Raw genomic sequence first — 18,731 nt, 5'->3', positions numbered from 1 at the left:
CCTCCAGGGTTACCTTAGGTCTCTGTGCTGCCTCTCTGATTAATGCCCTCCTTGCCCGGTCCGTGAGTTTTGGTGGGCGGCCGTCTCTTGGCAGGTTTGCTGTTGTGCCATGTTCTTTCCATTTGGTTATGATAGATTTGATGGTGCTCCTGGGGATCATCAAAGATTTGGATATTTTTTTATAACCTAACCCTGACTTGTACTTCTCAACAACATTGTTCCTTACTTGTTTGGAGAGTTCCTTGGTCTTCATGGCAGTGTTTGGTTAGTGATGCCTCTTGCTTAGGTGTTGCAGCCTCTGGGGCCTTTTAAAATAGGTGTGTATATGTAATGACAGATCATGTGACACAGATTGCACACAGGTGACATCATTTCACTAATTATGTGACTTCTGAAGGTAATTGGTTGCACCAGAGCTTTTTATGGGCTTCCTAACAAAGGGGGTGAATACATACGCACAGGGCAATTTTCTGTTTTCTATTTCTAAACAATAGTTTTATTTATATATTTTCTCATTTCACTTCACCGACTTAGACTATTGTGTTCTGATCCATCGCATAAAATTCAGATTAACAAAACATTGAACTTAAGGCTGTAATGTAACAAAATACGAAACAAATCAAGGGGGTGAATACTTTTGCAAGGCACTGTATATATAGTGAAGTAAGTATAACCCTGGACAGAGGGGCAGCTGTGGATTCAGTGAGTTAAGTAGAAGCCTGGACAGAGAGGCAGCTGTGGATATAGTGAGTTAAGTAGAAGCCTGGACAGAGAGGCAGCTGTGGATATAGTGAGGTGAGTAGAAGTCTGGACAGAGGGGCGGCTGTGGATATAGTGAGGTGAGTAGAAGCCTGGACAAAGGGGCGGCTGTGGATATAGTGAGGTGAGTAGAAGTCTGGACAGAAGGGCGGCTGTGGATATAGTGAGTTAAGTAGAAGTCTGGACAGAGGGGCGGCTGTGGATATAGTGAGGTGAGTAGAAGCCTGGACAGAGGGGCGGCTGTGGATATAGTGAGGTGAGTAGAAGTCTGGACAGAGGGGCGGCTGTGAATGTAGTGAGTATTAGTAGAAGCCTGGACAGAGAGGCAGCTGTGGATATAGTGAGTTAAGTAGAAGCCTGGACAGAGAGGCAGCTGTGGATATAGTGAGGTGAGTAGAAGTCTGGACAGAGGGGCGGCTGTGGATATAGTGAGGTGAGTAGAAGTCTGGACAGAGGGGCGGCTATGGATGTAGTGAGTATTAGTAGAAGCCTGGACAGAGGGGCGGCTGTGGATATAGTGAGGTGAGTAGAAGTCTGGACAGAGGGGCGGCTATGGATGTAGTGAGTATTAGTAGAAGCCTGGATAGAGGGGCGGCTATGGATATAGTGAGGTGAGTAGAAGTCTGGACAGAGGGGCAGCTGTGGATGTAGTGAGGTGAGCAGAAGCCTGGATAGAGGGGCAGCTGTGGATATAGTGAGGTGAGTAGAAGCCTAGACAGAGGGGCGGCTGTGGATGTAGTGAGGATTAGTAGAAGCCTGGACAGAGGGGCGGCTGTGGATGTAGTGAGGTGAGTAGAAGTCTGGACAGAGGGTGTGGATATACACTATAGTATTCTTGGATTTTGCAAAGGCTTTTGATACTACAGTATCTCTCATAGACGTTTAACAGGTAAAATTAGGTCTACAGGCTTGGAAAGTATAAGGCTATTTTCAAGCTATTCTCTAGTCTCTGTTCTAAGCCTCTGTCAGCAGTTCCTTCAGGTTTGACAGAAGAGTGCAGAATGTAGCACTAATCTTCTTGTCAAAATAACAGGCACCACATTAGGATCCATGATGGATAACTATTACTTTTTAAATTACATTCCTCATTACCATTCCTACAGCCAGTGGTGTCTCCTGTGATATACATGTAGTCTTTCCTCGTCTTCTCCATTCAGACCAGACCGCCATGATGACTTCTTTCAGCCAGGTCTTTTTTCTGCAGCGATTGACACACAGACATCTTAGTTTCCTACTTTTCCATCATCCTCCCACCAACTTGCTATCCCTACGACTGTGCGTGCTGTGCACCCTAATACTCAGGGCCATCTTTAATGTGGGGCAAAGGGGGCAGCTGCCCCGGGCCCAGTTGCTCCTGGGGGGCCCAAGGCAGCTGCCTCTTGAGCCCCGCTGGCCACTCGTAAATTAGTATTGGAGGACCAGGAAGCGGTGAAGGCTTTGTACTCACAGCTTCCTGGTCCTCGACTGTTGGCTGTGCAGGGCTGCGCACAGGCGTCACGCTGCGCGCAGCCTTCACAGCACAGCCGACAGCAGGAGGATGCAGATCGCGCTGGAGGAGAGGAGTGGCGGCGTCCAGGAGCAGGAGAGGTAAGGGTTTATTTTTTTTATATTTAGGAGGCTGATGGGCACTTCCAGGGGCTGGTGAGAGGCACTGGGGGCTGATGGAGAGGCTGCTGGGGGCTGATGAGAAGCTACTGGGGGCTGCTATAAGGCTACTGGGGGCTGCTATGAGGCTAATGGGGCTGCTATGAGGCTAATGGGGGCTGCTATGAGGCTAATGGGGGCTGCTATAAGGCTACTGGGGGCTGCTGTGAGGCTACTGAGGGCTGCTATGAGGCTACTGGGGGCTGCTATAAGGCTACTGGGGGCTGCTATAAGGCTACTTGGGGCTGCTATGAGGCTATAAGGGGGTGATATGAGGCTACTGGGGGCTGCTATGAGGCTACTGGGGGCTGCTATGAGGCTAATGGGGGCTGCTATGATGCTACTGGGGGCTGATATGAGGTTATTGGGGGCTGATATGAAGCTACTGGGGGCTGATGAGAGGCATGGGGCTCTTATCTGAGGTCTGATTGGGGGTCATTCGTATTGGGGTCTGAGCTGAGGTCTGATTGGGGGTCTGATCTGAGGTCTTATTGGGGTCTTATTAACATTGGGGATCTTATTGGGGCTGTTATCTAAGGTCTAATTAACATTGGGGGTCTGATTGGTGGTCTGACCTAAGGTATAATGAAAAATATTTTTTCTTATTGTCCCCCTCTAAAACCTAGGTGCGTCTTATGGCCCGGTGCGTCTTATAGGGCGACAAAATACGGTACTTGCTTGCTACTCCTCCGGCCTCCCCTGTCCTTTGCGTACGAGGCACTGCAACGCTAGGGTGAGCCAAGCCCCAGTCTCCTTCCTGAACTGCAGAGCGGTGCCCACTTCCTGCCCAGAGCACTGATCCCGAGCCGCCGGAGTCTTCAGACCTGTAAGTATTTACAGTAATTCACTGTAAGCTATAATATCGGACAAGGATGGTGCTGTTGTTGTTATGGATTCCAAGTAATATGTAGCCGAGATATTACGGCAATTGGAGGATACTGATGTCTATGGGATCTTGGATGGTGATCCGAAATTTCGAATAAGCTCCATGATTCGACGGTGCCTTAATGATGCTCATATGGCAGGGGTAATAGTGATCTCATGAATTCTCTCATTGTAGCTCATCCTGTAACCCCAGTACTATATGTACAACCCAAGATCTACAAGACACTGGTCGACCCACCTGCGTTACCAATTGTATCCGGTTCTGATTCTATTTTTAGTCACCCAGCCACATTCCTTGATAGATTATTAAGAGGTTTTGCTATTGGTGGTACTTCTTATATTCGTGGTGATACCAGTGATTTTCTGGTTAGATTGAGTCAAGTGGATATTTCTGATTTTCAGAATGTAATTCTAGCATCATTTGATGTTGTTTCTTTGTATACCTCAATTGAACATTGTAAGGGGATTAATGCGGTTAGGAGAATGCTGTCCACCTCCACACTGACTGATGTGGCCGTGGACTTCATTCTTTGTCTGCTTACTATCTTATTGGAACATAACTATTTCTTGTTTCAAGATACTTTTTATATCCAAAAGCGGGGTGTGGCTATGGGGGTCTAATATGGCCCCCACTTATGCTAATATATACATGCGTGTGTTTGAGGAGGACGTCATCTATCTATCTAGCCACTTCAGGTATATACTGAGTTGGTGGAGATACATAGATGACGTCTTCCTCATTTGGACAGGGAGTCAGGATCAACTCATGGATTTCCATATTTTTCTCAATGGTGTTTATACATCATTGCAATTCACATTGGTATATTCTACCAGTGAAATGCAATTTTTGGACACTAAGGTGTCAATTGTTGATGGAATTTTCCACACACAGTTGTACACCAAGCCCACAGATAAGAACACTGCACTTCTGTATAGTAGTTGTCATCCTAAAAAAATGATACGCTCTCTTCCATGCTTCGCATCAAGAGAATTGTCTCTGATGATGCGGAATCTGGACAAACTATGGATAGCATGATACGCAAATTTTGAAATTGTGGATATCCATATAAATTATTGAAAGAACATCGTAGTGCTGTAATGGAATTGGACAGAAAGAAAATCCTCTCCAATCCAGTGGTGAAAGGTACAACATCTAGAATTCCCTTTGTATCTACCTATACAGAGGTGAGCAATGATATTGGTTGTATTATCAGACGACATTAGCCCACTCTAGCGGGGTCTATTAAGGATGTATCGGAATTCAACAGTCCTCCATTGTTCTCCTATTATAGGAGATCCATGAGTTTGAGGGATCAGCTGGTTAGGGCTGATGTTGGAACTAAAAAAGTATTGAGACAGTCCACTTCGACACGGCCTGGATTGGGGTGTTTTCCCTATCTAGGTTGTGTCAATTGTAGGTATATGTGTAAATCTACTGCATTTATTAATCCATCTACAGGCGTGAATTACCCCATTCGTTTTCACTTGACATGTATTTCTGATCATGTGATATACGTATTATCTTGTCCTTGCAATATCTTATACGTCGGGGAAACTTCTACAGATTTTAAATCTAGAATGAACAACCATCGATTAAGTATTCGACAGAAAAGAGTGGATCTGCCTGTTTCTAAACATTTAGCAGATCTCAACCACAAAGAAAGAGATCTCAAATGCTGGCTTATTGATTGTGTACTAATGCCCAGGAAGGGGGGGGGGGGGGGGGGGAATAGGGTTTCATTATTAAAGAAAAAAGAAATATGGTGGATATATACCCTTAATTCTTTAAAACCATATGGCTTCAATGCAGACTTCAATTTAGGATAGGTATTTGGAGGGTAGCTTGCCCGGTCTAACTGTATGTGCGTTTATGTCTTTTTCCTAGAGTTAGGTTGTAATGTAACTATTGTATTACAATATATGGAGGATATATGTATATTAATCTTTTCTTTCTTTCCTTTTCTATTCCTACACATAGATTGTGGTGGTAAAGGACCAGGGACTATGTGATTGGTGGACGATGTGATGCACAATCAACACAACCTCAACCCCGGACTTATTCATTAGGCGTCTTTTCTTGACATGCGTTTTTTATTTTGCGATGATATGGCTGCTCAGATTCCAGATACGAGGAGATCCCTCATGATGTTGCGGGATCAGCAAGGTTAACACTGTGTGGAATTGCTGGTGGCTCGGCTCTTTCCGCACATGGTTCCCTGTGTATGATTCAACAATTGGTAGCTTTTTTTGGCGCAGGTGATCCTATTAGCAACAGTGTGTTTCATGTGTGAATAGTATGGTATCGCCATGGTTTGAATGGTATTCACACTGGTGGGGACGCTATGTCATAGTTGTGCTTCGCCTGTGTTTTACCTCTTCCAAGAAGGCGACTGTGGAGGAATACTGAATACTGCGCATGCGCATGGTCGTTATGACGCTGCTATATGATGCTGATATGAGGCGCCGCCTTGAGCATGCGCACTGGAGGATCGGGGACGCCGTGTACAGCGGTCGATCTATAATGGGGTTGTGTAAGTTGCCTTGGCGTGTGCTTTCACCTACGCCCACCATCATGTGTTCCGTTTTTTTCCACACACAAATGAACTGGAATAATTGTTTTTAACCATTTAATCATGGGTAATTTTGTAGCACTTTATGTACACATTGATTTTGTACCAATTATGTATTGACATTTACTGTATTGCTTTTTTTTACATGATGTTATGAATTTTTTACACAAGATTTTTTTGATACAATTGTAATATTTTGATGTATTTACTATTGCACATGCCAGCATGGGTTAATTGCTGGTTCATTTGTAAACACCCTTTTTTAATGTGATGATGTCACTTCCTCTCACTATATATGTTCACTTTGGAAAGTTCACATTGCTTGAGAAAGGCTTCAGGTTGGAGCCGAAACGTCGCGTCACCTATGGGTGAATAAAGATACCATTTTTTACTGCTACTTTGGAGTGCTGCTCTATTTTTTCATTATACATTTGGGTAAGCTTTTTCCCTTTGAGCTAGCACCCATAGTTGGAGTTATTGCTGCCAAAGGAGGTTCAACCAGTTATTAAATCCAAGGGTTCACATACTTTTTCCACCTGCACTGTGAACGTTTACATGGTGTGTTCAATAAAAACATGGTAACATTTAATTCTTTGTGTGTTATTAGTTTAAGCAGACTGTGATTGTCTATTGTTGTGACTTAGATGAAGATCAGATCACATTTTATGACCAATTTGTGCAGAAATCCATATCATTCCAAAGGGTTCACATACTTTTTCTTGCAACTGTATATATATTACTTGTTTTATGTGAGTAAGGGTGCTGGGTTATTGGAGAAGGGGGAGGGAGGGGTGGATGAATGGGTTAGTAGTACAGTACTATCTGCACATTGTAATAAAAAAAAAGTAATCTGCAAAATACCATGTATTTGTGTCAGAAGTTGTGCTTTTTTTTAATTTTTAGAATAATGATACAGCCATTTTATTTGATACGTTTGTGCTAATTCTTTTTTTTCCTTTTATATTAAGGACATTAAAGTCACCAGAACCACAACACCTAAACGTAGTAGTTCTGGTGTCTATAGCATGTCTCTGCAAGTTTTTTCAGAAATAAAGGCAGTATTTACATTACTGCCAAGGAACACATCTAGTGGCCACTCATCACACGGCCACTCATCAGACGGCCACTCATCACACGGCCACTCATCACACGGCCACTCATCACACGGCCACTCATCACACGGCCACTCACCACACGGCCACTCACCACACGGCCACTCACCACACGGCCACTCACCAGACGGCCACTCACCAGACGGCCACTCACCAGACGGCCACTCATCAGACGGCCACTAGAGAAGCTTCTTCCTAGTCCACAACGTGCAACACTGGCATTCACACTAAACAATCCTCATAGAAATGCATTGATTCAAACCATCTCTATGAAGCCGCGCATGCGCAATAGCCTCCCAATGCTTCCCCATGGTTGGCTCTGATATACTCACACACTGCACATTTCTGTGCATTGTATTGATGGGGTGATCTGTAATACACTCACAAACTGCACATTGTGTTGTGGTGGGGGGCGTGATTGCATGCTAGGGTGTGGGAAGGCGGGATCCAGGGGTCCAAGTAAATTCTTGCCCAGGGTCCAATCAATATTAAAGACGGCCCTGCTAATACTGAACTGCGGAAACAGATCGTTCCCTTGAAAAAAAATAGTACCAAACAGATGGGAAGACATTTATGAATACCGGCGTTTTAGATGCCAGTCTTTGACCCTCCTGCGCTGGTGGTTCATCTGCCTCTGGCACTGGCATCTTCCTAACTTAGGTGGGCTTTACACTTGTCTAAATCTACACCTGCTCCCTCGCTGGTGTAGATTTAGACCATTTTTTACACCTAAAACAGGCGTGGAAAACGATAAATGAGACGGGCCTGCCAGCCGTTCCTTTTCCCTGCCCACGTCACCCCCCCTTTTTTTAGACCTGACATGAGCGGCAGAAAAAGGGAAAAGTCACAGATTGCAGTGCAAATAACATTTGTGCCACAATCTGCGACAGATATACACCAAAAAGTGCCATATATCTGTTCGTAAATGACCCCATAGTGCCCACTTCAATCATTTCCAACACAGTGTCCTTAAAAATAGTTGCACCCAGCAAATCTGACGGTAATAATGCCGTAAACATAGCGTCCCCGAAAAATAATTGTGCTAAGTTAAGTAATGTAGTAGTAATGGGGCACCTACAGTGCCACCAGTGGTAATAATGTCCGCCATTGTGCTCTAGAAGTAGTAATGTTGCCTTCAGTGCTGATAGTAGTAATCAGTGTTGAGTGAACTGAATATCAGGAAAAATTTGATTCGTCGCAAAGCCGAATTTTCTCATGCTTTGTGGTAAAAAAAAAAAAAAAAAGTCATACTCATCTCATCCATTTACGCGTGAAGAGTCCGTCACGGCCATCTTGATTGAAGATCCTGCGCAAAATCTTGTGCGCGGTGATGTATGAGATTTTGTCCTGGATCTTCTTCCCGATCAAATGGATTTTTTTTAACAGATTATTCTCTAGAACAGAGCCCTGAAAGTGGTGGAGGGCACCCTGCGCATGTGCAGCCACCCTCCATTCATTTCTATGAGGCAGTGGAAAATAGTCGGCCCCCGTAGAAATGAATGGCAGCAGTGGGCGCGCAAGGGTGGTGCGCTCCCATTTATTTGTATGGGGAGAGAACGCTTGGCAGTGGCCACACTCTCCCTGCTCCATTCACGGCGTAGGTGCAGGTCCCGCACCTATCAGACAATGGGGGCATATCCTAGAGATCTGCCCCCATTGTATGTGATGGTAATACCCCTTTAAATCTATATAATAACACTTATGGAAATGGGTAGAATTCTGGTTCTCATACCCTTCCCTTAGTTCACATCCTCTCCCGCTCTTTGGCTGAACATATGACATATGTATTTTTCGACCGCACTATGTAACTATGTGTGCCCGCCATACCAGGGCCCACCTGCCACTAATTACTTAGAACTGCAGTAAAGCGGCTCCAGATCCTCCACCCCCCCCTCTCATCTTCCATGCATTTGTCTCTTCTATTTCCATAAATGATGGAGAAGGAGCGCGGCCAGGAGGCGATGCCGCCAGTCACATGACTTTTACTGCTCCTGTGTTAGACAAGAGCTCCCCCTGCTGGCCACGTTCAGGCCACACATGAGATAATGCTGAGAATTTAGTAAATATGGTGAAATAGAGTAGAAATGACGCAGGTCTACGACTTGTACGTTCCTGATGATAATTCAACCTTTTATCTATTTATTTTTTATAACATGCACGGATACGCTTTTGATAAAAATGAAAAATAATATTGTACCTACCGCCCGACCAGAGGGTAAGTATATATATGGAAAACCTCTTTAATGTAACAGATATAACGTGATATTAAGAGTCCGGTCTCAATTATCCGTTTCCATTTATTGAAAAGTCCACACGGTTTGAATTACATTTTTTGGGCGGCTGTTCAATTTAATTAAACCATAATATAGGTGTTCCCTACACCAATACACAGGGTAGCACACAACATTATCTGTGAGTGATAACAAATTTAGGCCTAAATCCGTTTCCCTTTATTTCTATCTCCACATGGTGCCAATTTTTTTTACATTCAAAGCTGCATATACAGTACATGATTACTGCCCAGGGCCCCCATTGTCTAAGGGGCCCCCTGCTACAATGCTGCTGTTCAGCTGAACGTCTGAGGAAGCAAACGGGCGGACAGCTGCACAGCTGCACTTTAGGCTTCATGCACACAACCGTTGTTTTGGTCCGCATCCGAGCCGCAGTTTTTGCGGCTTGGATGCGGACCCATTCACTTCAATGGGGCCGCAAAAGACGCGGACAGCACTCCGTGTGCTGTTTGCTTCCGTTGCTCCATTCCACGGTCCGTTTTGCGGACAAGAATAGGCAGCTACATCAATGGCTGTCCGCTTCGTTCCGCAAATTGCGGAACGCACACGGACGCCATCTGTGTTTTGCGGATCCGCAATTTGCGGACCAGAAAACACACAATGGTCGTGTGCATGAGGCCTTACAATGCAGTGTAAGGTCCCCTCCCTCACATATAAGAGAAATGATTACCACAGTGCTGACAGGACCTGCGATAATGTCAGATGCAGGAGGCGGAGCTCAGCAGAGAAGAGGGGATGAAGGACCTGCGATGACCTCACCATCATGTGACCAGAACAGGAGGCGGAGCTATGCAGTAAAGTAATGAAGAAGAAGACCAGCCATGCATGTGAAGAAGTATGAATTCAATGTAAGTGCTAGGGAAATGCTGGGAGTTGTAGTCCTCTCCTATTATACCTGCTGTTATGTAATTTCAGAGTACATTACAAGAGGAGGTATGAGGAGAGGACTACAACTCCCAGCATGTCCAGGACATTATATAATATCAGGGTACATTACAACACCCTGGATATGCTGGGAGTTGTGGTCTTCTCTTATACCTCCTCTTGTAATGTACTCTAATATTACATAATAACGGCTTGGACATGCTGGGAGTTGTAGTCCCATCCTCTTATACGTCCCCCTGTAATGTTCTCTGATATTAAATAATAATGGCTTAGACATGTTGGGAGTTATAGTCCTCTTCTGTTATACCTCCTGCAGTAATGTGCTCTGAATTAGGCTTCATGCACAAGGCCGTTGCCCGGCCATGGCCGTAATGTGGCCCGTAAACAGCGGGTCGGCAATATGCGGGCGCCGGCCGTGTGCTCCCCGCATCACAGATACAGACCCATTCACTTGAATGGGTCCACAATCCGGAGCTGCGGTGCGGAGTGGAGGCACGGAGGTGGTGCTTCTGTCCGTGCCTCCGCACCGCAAAAAAATGGAACATTTAAAAATTTGGGGGCGGTGCGGACAGATCACAGACCTATTCAAGTTGAATGGGTCTCGATCCGTCCCGGCCGCCGCACGGACGTCGCCCGTGCATTGGGTAACACACTGCTGGGGGCACCAGGGATGGGGGAAGGGGATCATTATATATACTTGGCACTACTGGGGAGGAATGGAGGAGCATTATATACATACTGGCACTACGGTGGAACATTATATATATATTGCCACTATGGAGGGAAGCATTATATATTGGAACTAGTGGAGGGCACTACAGGGGGACATTAGAGCCACTGGGAGCATTATGGTTATATTATTACTACTAGAGTACTGTAGGGGTGTTATTATTATTTGACGCAATATGGAGGCCATTGCTACTAATCTTGGGGAGTATTAGCACTATTGGGGGCGCCATTACTAATGAGGGCAGTCTGGGTGTATAGTATAGTATAGTGCTTGTGGACATGGGGGGAGCAGAACAGGCACAGTATTGGGGGTAGCTTTAAGAGGTTCTCCGTATTTTTTCATATTGATGACCTATCTTTAGGATAGGTCATCAATAATAGATCGGTGGCAGTCTGACACCCGGCACTCCAGACGATCAGCTGTTTGAGGAGACGGCATTCGCTGTGTGCACGTGCTGTCTCCCTTCTCTCTTCCTGCTCTGCTGCTCAGGGGAGGGCTGGCAGCCTTAGTCCTGGGGGGCAAATCCAGTCAAGTGGCCCATTTTTAGCCACGCCCATTATTAAAAAGCCCCTCCTATATATGATAGGCCACTCCCAACAAACACTGTACAGGTGCAATTCTATTGTTGAGGCCTGTCTCTACACATCATACGGAAAGGTGGGGGGTCTGTCCTGGCTGCACTGCCTGCTTATACAACAAGCTACAGCCAGGAAGCTCCTCCGCTCTCCTCCCTCCCCAGATCCTGCTCAAGGCCTGTGGTTCCCCCCACCATCTGCCACCTGCCCGTGGCCTGCTCCCCCCTTTGGCCGTCCTCACCCAGCTCTGAATCCTCCTTCTGCAAATGGCAGGGGGGGGGGAGCCGGAGCATCTCCTCTCCTACATAGCGCCCCCTACCTCTTACATCCAATGATGTCCCCTTTGTTGTAGACGTTTTCTTTCCTCATCTTCTCCATTCAGACCAGACCGCCATGATGATTTTTCAGCCATCTCCCGTCTCTGCAGAGATTGACAAACAGACATTAGTTTCCCACATTTCCATCATCTTCACATCTTCTGAACACCCTTTCCTGCCACCCCCAATACTATACTGCAGAAACAGTCCCCCTGGAAATACTACTACCACACAGATAGTGGCCCCTTCAACAATTATTGGCACACAGTGCTCTAAATAATAACTGCGCCCAGACACTAATAGTATAAAGATAATGTCCCCCAAAAATAATTGTGCTAAGCTGATACTGTGACAGGGTGCCCCCCAAAGTAACAGTGCTCCCAAAATCCCACCAATAAAAATAATTCTCTGCCAGAGCACACTTAGTAGTAATAATGCCCCTATAGTGCCCATACTAGTAATCATGTTCCTCATAGCCCCCAGTAGTAGTAAAGCTCTGCATAATACCCCCTAATAGTAATTTCTCCCTATAATATGACAGTACATGAAATACCCCCGCTTAGTGCCCACAGTTGAGCTAATGTCCCCATAATGTATGCCAGTATAAAATACCCCTATATAGTGCCCCAGTAAATGCCCTCATAGTGCTCCTCTCCCCCTTCCCCATAGTGTCCCAGTAAAAAAATGCCCCTTCTTAGTGCCCCCAGCAGATGCTCCTATAGTGCTCCTCTCCCCCATAATGTGCCAATAAAAAATGCCCCTTCTTAGTGCCACCATATGCCCCAATAGTGCTCCACTCCCCCATAGTGCCCCCAAATAATGCCCCATAGTGCCGCTCTACCCTATAATTCCTCCCATAATGTGCCAGTAAAAAATGCCCCCTTAGTGCCACCAGATGCCATAATGCCCCCCATAATGTGCCAATAAAAAAGGCCCCTTTAGAGCCCCAAAATAATGCCCCTATAGTGACACCAGATGTCCCATAGTGCCGCTCTCCCCTATAGTGCCCCCCATAATGTGCCATGGATGATGTATTAGTGACACCTGTAGCCATGGCAGTGGGGGCAGCAACAGTGGCAGTCGAGGGAAACGCAGAGCAGGGGTGGCGGGCCCAGGAGCCTACCATGATATCTCACTTTCTGATAAAAGTGTGAGGACGTCAATGACAATTGTGTGACCTGGAAACCGGATCGGGGTGCTAAGGAGGAGGCAACATCAGTAGAGGAGGGCGGTGGCACCAGCAATAAAGAGCAGCGGCCACGTACCTCCCAAAGAACAGACAGGGCCACGTCTGATCTAGGATCTGTTGATGTCGCAAAACGTGCCAGAGCTAAGCAACTACTCCTGAATGGTGTTTTTCCTTCACATGGTGGGCCCAGAAAACCACAGCCAAGTGCAAGATCTGCAGGATTAAAATAAGCCGTGGCTCTTCAAACACAATCATGGGTACCAGAAGTTTATTGCAGCACATCTGGCAGCATCACTGGAACCTTTGGGAAAATACAACTGGCCAGCAAATCCAATCAGAACAAGTCTGTCCTCCTTCTCCTGGTCCTCCTTGTGGCAGCCAATCCACATCCCAAGCAATACGGTATATATGTCATCGACATTATCATTATCGCCACCTTTTTGTCCTGCTAAGACTCCTTCTTGTCCTCGGCTCCATCGAAGGAGGAGGAGGTGCTGCCACTGGAGGAGAAAGAGGAGGAGAACAAGGATGATGATGGTGACACCGGCCACAACAACTAATCGTCGCAGTGGGGTGCAGAGTTGGCCTGAATTGTGACCTGTAGACTCGCTTGCTTACGTACTGACAGGCGTATCATTGACATCAAGCAGTCTGATTACAGGATAGCCATGCTTTTAGACCCTTGCTATCAAAATGGAGGAATGTTTTCCTGCCGCAGAACGGGGAGACAAATTACGTTATAACCAGGAAACACTGTGTACGCAGCTTTTGGCATCAGAAGCCTGCCGCCAGCGTGTCTGAAAGGGAGGCCTCTTTCCGCCCACTGCAGAGTCACCTGCCGCCACGAGAAGCCACAGCAGCTGCAGCAACTTCAGTCTCCTTAACATGATGGAGCAGTTTTTACACGATCCGCCCCAAGCTGAGGCCAATCAGCAATCCGACAGCTCCCGCCTTAATAATACCCAGGTTCAGGCCTACCAAAACTCTGGCCAATCTCTGGTGCATACGCTGTTCCCTGATCCCTGATCCCATGGATTTCTGGGCACTGGAACAGTGGTTCCAACTGGCACGGCACGCTCTCTTTCTTGCCCAGCCTCCACTTGAGTCTCGCAGAGGGTTTTCAGCACCGTATGGGGCATAGTGACACCCAAAGGGACCAAGCTGTCCTCCGTAAGTGTCCAAAAAATCATCTGTGTCAAAATGAACCAAGTCTAGATTGGAGAGGATTTTCACACTCCTCTGGCTGAGGCCGATGAATAGATCTGGCCTTGCTGGTGGTGCCCCATATTGCCACTGTTGCTGCCTGCCTCCATCATGCCACCGCTGTGGACTGCCAACCATCATCTTCTGTAAGGCTGCTGCTGACCTCCATCATACTGCTGTCTGCAAACATGTACTAATGTCATAATAATGCATCAATTTCCAATCTGTGGAAAATCTCCAACTAGTCCGAAGGCCTGAACATAAAGATGATATATGAATTTCTCAAACAATAGTTACTTTCACATGGCCCTGGAGTCACAATGTACCAAGGTCACAATGTGTAAGAAAGACAAAAGCTGAGTAAACACACCTTGTTAAAAAGGATGAAGTCCAACAAGAGGCTACAAAAAAGACAAAACACTGTAACATTCATGTGACTAAATTGAGGTACCGTAATAACTTTTAAATTAAAGAGCAATTACAATCAACATTTAGATCAGTATCACTAGTTAGCAATAAAACGAATCCTGCTGGTTCACAAATGCAGTTGTCAAATTTTAAGCCCATCTAGCTTTTGTTTGCGCAATACTTAACTCCACAGGCAAGAATATAACTATTTTAATATTGCCCCCTATTCACAATATTACTATAGTTATATACCTTCATATACAGTACAGACCAAAAGTTTGGACACACCTTCTCATTCAAAGAGTTTTTATTTATTTTCATGACTATGAAGGCATCAAAACTATGAATTAACACATGTGGAATTATATACATAACAAACAAGTGTGAAACAACGGAAAATATGTCATATTCTAGGTTCTTCAAAGTAGCCACCTTTTGCTTTGATTACTGCTTTGCACACTCTTGGCATTCTCTTGATGAGCTTCAAGAGGTAGTCCCCTGAAATGGTCTTCCAACAGTCTTGAAGGAGTTCCCAGAGATGCTTAGCACTTGTTGGCCCTTTTGCCTTCACTCTGCGGTCCAGCTCACCCCAAACCATCTCGATTGGGTTCAGGTCCGGTGACTGTGGAGGCCAGGTCATCTGGCGCAGCACCCCATCACTCTCCTTCATGGTCAAATAGCCCTTACTTTCAAAGTTTTCCCAATTTTTCGGCTGACTGACTGACCTTCATTTCTTAAAGTAATGATGGCCACTCGTTTTTCTTTACTTAGCTGCTTTTTTCTTGCCATAATACAAATTCTAACAATCTATTCAGTAGGACTATCAGCTGTGTATCCACCTGACTTCTCCTCAATGCAACTGATGGTCCCAACCCCATTTATAAGGCAAGAAATCCCACTTATTAAGACAGCGCACACCTGTGAAGTGAAAAACATTTCAGGGGACTACCTCTTGAAGCTCATCAAGAGAATGCCAAGAGTGTGCAAAGCAGTAATCAAAGCAAAAGGTGGCTACTTTGAAGAACCTAGAATTTGACATATTTTCAGGTGTTTCACACTTCTTTGTTATGAATATAATTTCACATGTATTAATTCATAGTTTTGAAGCCTTCATAGTCATGAAAATAAAGAAAACTCTTTGAATGAGAAGGTGTGTCCAAACTTTTGGTCTGTACTGTATGTACAAGAATATTACTACTATAATATAATGTAAAATAATATATTGGTAAAAGCTATAATACTGCCTCCTATGTACAATAATATAACTACAAAAATACTGCATCCTATGTTCAAAAATATAACTACTATAATACTGCTCCTATGTGCAAGAATATAACTACTATAATACTACCTCCTACGTACAAAAATATAACTACTATAATACTGCCTCCTATGTGCAAGAATATAACTACTATAATACTGCTTCCTATGTACAAAAATATAACTACTATAATACTGCCTCCTATGTACAAGAATATAAATAATATAATACTGCCCCCTATGTACAGGAATATAACTACTATAATAATGCTCCTATGTACAAGAATATAGCTACTATAATACTGCCCCTATGTACAAGAATATAACTACTATAATTCTGCCCCCATGTACAAGAATATAACTACTATAATACTGCTACTATGTACAATAATATAACTACTATAATACTTCTCCTATGTACAAGAATATAACTACTATAATACTGCTCCTATGTACAGGAATATAACTAATATATTACTGCTCCTATGTACAAGAATATAACTACTATAATACTGCTACTATGTACAAGAATATAACTACTATAATTCTGCCCGTATGTACAAGAATATAACTACTTTAATACTACCTCCTATGTACAAGAATGTAACTACTATAATACTGCCTCCTATGTACAAGAATATAACTACTATAATACTGCTCCTATGTACAAGAATATAACTACTATAATACTGCTCCTATGTACAGGAATATAACTACTATAATACTGCCTCCTATGTACAAGAATATAACTACTATAATACTGCCTCCTATGTACAAGAATATAACTACTATAATACTGCTCCTATGTGCAAGAATATAACTACTATAATACTGCCCCTATGTACAAGAATTTAACTACTATAATACTGCTCCTATGTACAAGAATATAACTACTATAATACTGCCTCCTATGTACAAGAATATAACTACTATAATACTGCCTCCTATGTACAAGAATATAACTACTATAATACTGCCCCTATGTACAAGAATATAACTACTATAATACTGTTCCTATGTACAAGAATATAACTACTATAATACTGCTCCTATGTAGAAGAATATAACTACTATAATACTGCCTCCTATGTACAAGAATATAACTACTATAATACTGCTCCTATGTACAAGAATATAACTACTATAATACTGCCTCCTATGTACAAGAATATAACTACTATAATACTGCTCCTATGTACAAGAATATAACTACTATAATACTGCTCCTATGTACAAGAATATAACTACTATAATACTGCTCCTATGTACAAGAATATAACTGCTATAATACTGCTTCTATGTACAAGAATATAACTACTATAATACTGCCCCTATGTACAAGAATATAACTACTATAATACTGCCTCCTATGTACAAGAATATAACTACTATAATACTGCTCCTATGTACAAGAATATAACTACTATAATACTGCTCCTATGTACAAGAATATAACTGCTATAATACTGCTTCTATGTACAAGAATATAACTACTATAATACTGCTCCTATGTACAAGAATATAACTACTATAATACTGCTCCTATGTACAAGAATATAACTACTATAATACTGCTCCTATGTACAGGAATATAACTACTATAATACTGCCTCCTATGTACAAGAATATAACTACTATAATACTGCCTCCTATGTACAGGAATATAACTACTATAATACTGCCTCCTATGTACAAGAATATAACTACTATAATACTGCCTCCTATGTACAAGAATATAACTACTCTAATACTGCTCCTATGTACAAGAATATAACTACTATAATACTGCTCCTATGTACAAGAATATAACTACTATAATACTGCTCCTATGTACAAGAATATAACTACTATAATACTGCTCCTATGTACAAAAATATAACTACTATAATACTGCTCCTATGTACAAGAATATAACTACTATAATACTGCTCCTATGTACAAGAATATAACTACTATAATACTGCTCCTATGTACAAGAATATAACTACTATAATACTGCTCCTCTGTACAAGAATATAACTACTATAATACTGCTCCTATGTACAAGAATATAACTACTATAATACTGCCCCCTATGTACAAGAATATAACTACTATAATACTGCTCCTATGTACAAGAATATAACTACTATAATACTGGCTTCTACAGGGAGTGCAGAATTATTAGGCAAGTTGTATTTTTGAGGATTAATTTTATCATTGAACAACAACCATGTTCTCAATGAACCCAAAAAACTTATTAATATCAAAGCTGAATATTTTTGGAAGTAGTTTTTAGTTTGTTTTTAGTTTTAGCTATTTTAGGGGGATATCTGTGTGTGCAGGTGACTATTACTGTGCATAATTATTAGGCAACTTAACAAAAAACAAATATATACCCATTTCAATTATTTATTTTTACCAGTGAAACCAATATAACATCTCAACATTCACAAATATACATTTCTGACATTCAAAAACAAAACAAAAACAAATCAGTGACCAATATAGCCACCTTTCTTTGCAAGGACACTCAAAAGCCTGCCATCCATGGATTCTGTCAGTGTTTTGATCTGTTCACCATCAACATTGCGTGCAGCAGCAACCACAGCCTCCCAGACACTGTTCAGAGAGGTGTACTGTTTTCCCTCCTTGTAAATCTCACATTTGATGATGGACCACAGGTTCTCAATGGGGTTCAGATCAGGTGAACAAGGAGGCCATGTCATTAGATTTTCTTCTTTTATACCCTTTCTTGCCAGCCACGCTGTGGAGTACTTGGACGCGTGTGATGGAGCATTGTCCTGCATGAAAATCATGTTTTTCTTGAAGGATGCAGACTTCTTCCTGTACCACTGCTTGAAGAAGGTGTCTTCCAGAAACTGGCAGTAGGACTGGGAGTTGAGCTTGACTCCATCCTCAAC

Source organism: Bufo bufo, chromosome 6 (assembly GCF_905171765.1).
Source record: "Bufo bufo chromosome 6, aBufBuf1.1, whole genome shotgun sequence".
In the NCBI taxonomy this organism is placed as follows: domain Eukaryota; kingdom Metazoa; phylum Chordata; class Amphibia; order Anura; family Bufonidae; genus Bufo; species Bufo bufo.
Note: the sequence above shows the minus strand (reverse complement) of the source record.